The following is a 6,206-nucleotide window of genomic DNA, read 5'->3' as shown; positions in this document are numbered from 1 at the left end:
TTTCTTTCTTGTCCCTGTGCCTGCAGTGTCGTAGTTTCTGACTTCTGGAGCCCCTGAGCTTTTTGACCATGTCTTGTCCTTACTGTTGCTTTTGAGTCTTGGTCTTGATAGATTTGGCCCTTCATTCATGCGCTCCCCTCACTGCCAGCCTCCTGTGTCTTGTTCCTGTATGTCCTGAACTTGGGCCTGACTCTGCCCCTTTAGTCTGATTCTTGGCATTCCCTAGAAACCCACCTCAGTTGCATAGAAAAAGGAGATGATTTGGGGTTTTAAAGATGGAACCCAGTATGCTCACTGTCAGCAAGGAGTTACAATTCTGGCTGGACTCAGTCACTGATTTTCCAAGCGAGAGAAACTTTAATGCTTGTTGGACTGCACACTAGGGAGAACTCCCCTCCCCACAGTGGCTTGCTAGGAAGGAAATCTGGCCCTTTTATCTCACTGTGCTCTTGAAAGCTTCCAGGAAACGATTGCCATCCTTCAGGTACAGCTCTTTCTTCTACGCAGACTTAACATCTGGTTTAGGTGAGCGCTCTCGTTGCCAGGTTCTTATCACGTCCTTAGCACACTCAGCATTGCTTCTGCTTCCTGCTTCCCGGGGAGAACTGGAGGGTTCTTTATTAGCTGTTCTTTATTGGGTTGGAGTTCACCGTCAGTTGCCGACTGTTGCCCGTCCCCTAGGAGAGGGATGCTGAGCATAATGACTAGATCCTGCTGCTGATATTTTATTTGCTACCAGTTCATCATTGCTGAGAACCATTTCATTCGGAAAATAAACATCACCTCACCTGTTCATAGCATAGTATTTTCACGTTTGCCTTTTACTCACATGTTGCATATTAACTTTCCTTCTGAAAAGATCAGCATGATCTTGGAGCCAGTTGGAGCTGGATCTTATTACTCCCGCTGTGTGTGTGTTTATCATCAGGCATTTGTTCAGACTCTCGCGTGTTCCTCCCACCTGTCATCCTAACAGGCAGATCGCTGCCTGGTTTCCACAGTGACTTCGCTTTTGGATTTTTATTTCTTCTTCATCAGAGAAGTCTCTTCAGATTACTACAGCATAAAAGAATGCTTTCTCTTTCAGCCTGTGGATCAGTTATTTATTCACTTGTGTAATTCATGTCCATGCTCAGGTGTGGCTCCCGCTGGAGAAGAGTCTGTGTCTGACCATAGCCTCCTCCCTCCGTGTCTAGTGAGGACTAAATTGGGGAGACCTACTGGCTGAGACTTACTGCCCTGTCAGTTACTGTTCACTGTTTGAGCCCCAGAATTACAGCTGGTAGTAACCTCATCTGATTCTACTGTATTCCAGTAGACCAACAACCAGAAGTTCCTAAATGTTCCGCTGTTAGGTCTAAGAGGCAAATAGGAGTCTGAATCGTGGCCGTGTATCAGAGGTGGTTTCCCTGGGGTGCTGGGTTTGTTTTTGTCCTACTTCATACAAACTTCTGTGACCCCACTTCAAAGGGTACTTTCTCCTGAAGAAGGCAGCGGTATTCATTTATCAGAAAAAGAGCAGTACAATTCCCATTGTGTTATCGACGGAGATTCTGGCTTAAATCCCCCCTCCCCGCTCCCCTTTTCCTTTATTAAATCTCCAAAAAGGCCCAGAGCTGGGAGTCAGGGCTGGATGAGAAGCAGCAGGAAAGTTATCCAGTTGGAGGTGGGAAAGGATAACTTTGGGCTGGAGGATAACTTGGGCTCAAAGGACAACTTTGAGTCTGGAGCCCCTGGGCTCGAGGATTCTGCTCCAGGACACAGTGAGAGGAAGCATTAGGGCAAACTGCACACTCTGAAGTGCTAAGAGAAAATCAGAGCTCTATGTCCAGGGTTATCTCAGCCCCAGGTATAGGTGGAGGGGTTCTTGATTAGCAGTGGGCTTCCTAGTTGCCACAAAGTAAGTAGGCTTTGAAAGTGAATGAAAGTGAAAGTCACTCAGTCGTGTCTGACTCTTTGCGACCCCATGGACTATACAGTCCATGGAATTCTCCAGGCCAGAATACTGGAGTGGGTAGCCTTTCCTTTCTCCAGAGGATTTACCCAACCCAGGGATAGAACCCAGGTCTCCCGCATTGCAGGTGGATTCTTTACCAGCTGAGCCACGAGGGAAGCCCGAGTAAACTTTGGGTGATGGGATTGGTCATAGAAATATACAGGATCCTATGCTTTCAACTCTTAAGTTTATCTGCTTTTATCTGCTTATTCTGAACCTAATTATTCAGGATTGGTTGACGGCTGAGAAACTGACTTTTCTACTTATTGCTTGAGAAAAAGATTTTTGTTTTCCCCAATAGAGTGCTTTTCCTTCGTTGAATCCCTAAAACTTTATTCTGGCTTAAGTTATTGAGTGGGAGTAGCAGAGGGCGGTAATTTTTAGGTTGATCTTTAGTAAGATGTAAAAAAAATAAGTCTCTGAAGACATGTAGTAGAAAATGTTCCTTACAGACTAGCTATAGGAAAAATAAATGTTTATAAACTCTGCTTATCGGTTGTTTGTTTTTCCTACCTCTGCAATTTCATCCATTAATAACTGTCAGAGTTAGTTCATTGTGCACTATCTGGAAATTTTCCCCTCTGTTGATTAGTAAGATTTTGAATCAAAAGTGTGCTTGTGTGTCCATGGCACTGAAAGCCAAACTCCACAGAAGGCATTTGCAGCGAAGTCAGGGGCTTCCCCGGTGGCTCAGCGGTAAAGAATCCACCTGCAGTGCAGGAGAGGCAGATTTGATCCCTGGGTTGGGAAAATCCCCTGGAGAAGAAAATGGCAACCCACTCCAGTATTCTTGCTGGAGAAATCCATGGTCAGAGGGGCCTGGCGGGCTACAGTCCATGGTGTCACAAAAGAGTCGGACACAATTTAGCGACTGAGACGGCAAACAACAAAAGCGTTTAGTGCAGGGCCCCAAGCATGGGGGTGGGAGACAAGCCTCAGATCCACTCCAGCTCGGTGTTTGAGTTGGAGATGTTTTAAAAGGGAAGAACAAAGCATCTGGGGTTAGTCATCGTCTTCTGACATTTCTTAATTGTGATTTCAGGAGACAGGATGTCTCAGTTTACAGTTCTCTGTCCAGGTGGTCCATGGCTCTGGACATTTTGAGCTCATCTGGACCTGGAGAGATAATCTGAGTTTGTACCTTAATGATAATATCTACAACAGCAATTTTAGTACATTAACGATGTTATCAATGACAGCAGTCTTAGTCATCAAACTCTGGTTGATTAATGTTTTATTAGCACAGGATTGAGGTCAGACGGGGCACCAAAGGGAATAAAGTTTTGAATAGTGAAAGTGTTGGTCACTCAGTCATTTCAGATTCTTTGTGACCCTGTAGACTGTAGCCCACCAGGCTCCTCTGTCCATGGAGTTTTCCAGGCAAGAATACTGGGGTGGGTTGCCATTCCCTTCGAACCTGGGTCTCATGCATTGCAAGCAAATTCTTTACTGGTCTGAGCCAGCTGGGAATAGAGAGATCAATCATAAACTTGGTAAGGCAAATCAGTTTTAGGGGTGCTTGGCTTCATAAGTGCTAATGGCTAAATAGTGCAATTCATTAAAGTAGTCATACTTCTTTAACCTTAGAACTGCTGTGTGGAGAAGATGAAATATAGTTAGAAAAGTATCTTAAAAAAAATTTTTTTTTTTTCTTTTTTTATTTGGCCACACCAGTTTTTAGTTGCAGCATGCAAGATCTTTCAGCTGTGGCATGTGGGATCTAGTTCCCTGACCAGGGATAGAATTCAGGCTACCTGTGTTGGGAGCATGGAGTCTTAGCCACTGGACCACCAGGGAAGTCCCTAGAAAAGTATCTTATTACAGTATCTTAAATTTTATTAATGAAGTTAATTTTAACCCTGAATGAGTCTTTACTTTTGTATCTAAATTCCTCAATGAGATCTAAATAGATCATGAAATCTGCAGAGACATATTTTAATTTGAAGATCTTTCTGTTTCTATAACTAACCACACTAAAGCTCACATTATCAACCTTAAAAACAGTGTTATTAAATTACAGAGTATTAGTTCATCTCCAGGGCTAATGGAAGTACTTTGGGGCAAGCCTTTGTAGAATTGGTAACGCTGTTCTGTGCTGTGAATAGTTGCTCAGTTGTGTCTGACTCTCTGCGACCCCATGGACTGTAGCCCGCCAGATTCCTCTGTCCATGGGGATTCTCCAGGCAAGAATACTGAATTATGTTTTGATAAATGTGTATGGGCATGGAGTGGTTCTCTCTTACCTTCCTTGAAATTGCTAGAAAGGTATGTTCTGGATAACCACGATACATTTACAAGAAGATATTAGGATTAAGACTCATTGAAAAACTGTCTGACTTGAGTTCAGTAAAAAACTACTCTGTGTCTCACCAAATTGTACTTGCGATCTTTTTGCCTCTATTAAGTTTTTCTAGACAGCCTGAATAAGGGAGTGTAATTCTTTGGATATTTCTATGGTTAAATAAATATGACCTGCAACTCTCTTCATTCCTGAGTATCAATAAAAGTTTTTATCTTTACTGGATATTTGCTGTTAGAATTGCCAACTCCTTTACAAAAAGTGTAAAGTGTGTTCACTGCTTTAGGTTTTCTGGTGTATTTTTGCATAAATAACACCCTCAATCCTAACTTGACCAACACGTAGGATGGTGGTGGTATTGTTACTATTATTATCATCAGTATCCTCATCCTCACTGTACAGTTGAGGAAACTGAAGCTCAGATTGACTAGCTCAAAAAGAAGGTACCTGGAGAACCTAGGCCATAAACCTGGAGTTTTGGACTCCAAACTCCTTGTTCCTTTTTTTTTTGCTCCGTATAGATTGACTTACATCATACATTCTTAGTGAAGACACGCATGGCAATTATGACTTGACTCCGACACAGGTACATGCACATTTTATGGCATATGTTTATATGTATATACTATTGGTTGTAAATGTTAAGAGTTATAATCAGTAGTGCCTTAGTTTTAGATTTACTGATGAGAACACTTACTGTTTTAGTGAAAATTATCTTAGAGTCCTAGAATCAGAGATACTAAGATTTTGAAGACTGCTTCAATTATCCCATTTACTCCACATGATGAATGAGGAACCAGTGTGTTGGTATTTGGTTATGGTTATAAAGGTGAAGCTGACTTTGCCAGGAGTGTTTTCTTTGTATTTGTAGGTCTTTTTTTGGACACTAATCCTGTGGTTGGCTTCTTCCACGTATTTCATAATTATGCAGTTGCAGCTGAAGGGTAGGTGGAGAGAACGCGCATTGACTTATGCTAAAATGTGTCTTGGAGTGTCAGATTCACAGCACTGCTGACAGCTGTGCCAGAGATGAAGTGAGATTAAAGAATTTTATTGCTTATTGAGTTTCTTTGTGACCTAGTTAGATGTATCCTATGCAGTTTGTGACTATTTTAAGATATGGTAATATATCTGCATAGCCACTTTATGTTTTCCAATCTGTTTTTATATATTTGTTCCTCATAATAAACATGTTAAGTCATGTGAGATGACATGGTTATTATCATATTACAGACAAAGAACTCTGACTTGGAGATAGTGCAGCACCATGGCTAAGAATATGTTCTTATATTTATGGATTGGACCAGAATCCTGGCTCTTAATCTGAGCTTTGGTATTCTCATATGTAAAATGGGGGACCTTATAAGATTGTTGGAATGTGTAAATGAGATAATGAGTGCAAAGTGTTTAGAATGGTGGAGGCAAGCAGTAGACAATCAGTAAATATTAGGTAGCATTATCCTCTTCAGAGGTTGTCACTCATTTATTTGTTAACTCCACAAAAATGTGGGAGTCTTGAAGTGTGGAGTCTTGAGCAGGGAAGGGATGTGTACACGTGGGGGCAAGCCCCAAACCAGGTGCTGTGAAAGAGACAAAGGTATGGACGAAACATTTCTTTCTTCCTATAACTGGCAGTCTTCTGTATGGTAAGACCAGAATGTAGCAGATAAGCAGTTAGAGCACTGCGCAGTGTTCGGCTGGTCGACACCTCATCTGATAATGGATGCTGTTTATCGTGTGTTCTCACAGAGTCAGCTCTCCAGCACCACGGTTTCCTGTTACCTGTTTCTCTAAGAAGCTGTCTAAAGGGAATGGAAGACATTCCTTCCAGGTGGAGAGTGGAGGGAAAGGGTAAAGAGACTGTTTCTGAACACTGGATAGAAAGTAGAGATTGGAAAGTACAGGAGTGAA

General features: G+C 42.2%; 1 protein-coding gene across 1 annotated transcript in view; it reads left to right on the top strand.

Moving 5' to 3' along the window:
- Positions 1-6,206, top strand: part of SLC16A10 (solute carrier family 16 member 10) — a 116,723-nt gene that overhangs the window by 42,612 nt on the left and 67,905 nt on the right. The window lies entirely within an intron of this gene.

This window comes from Bubalus kerabau, chromosome 9 (assembly GCF_029407905.1).
Source record: "Bubalus kerabau isolate K-KA32 ecotype Philippines breed swamp buffalo chromosome 9, PCC_UOA_SB_1v2, whole genome shotgun sequence".
In the NCBI taxonomy this organism is placed as follows: Eukaryota; Metazoa; Chordata; class Mammalia; order Artiodactyla; family Bovidae; genus Bubalus; species Bubalus kerabau.
The sequence above is the reverse complement of the archived record's forward strand: the minus strand, read 5'-3'. Positions and strand labels throughout refer to the sequence as shown.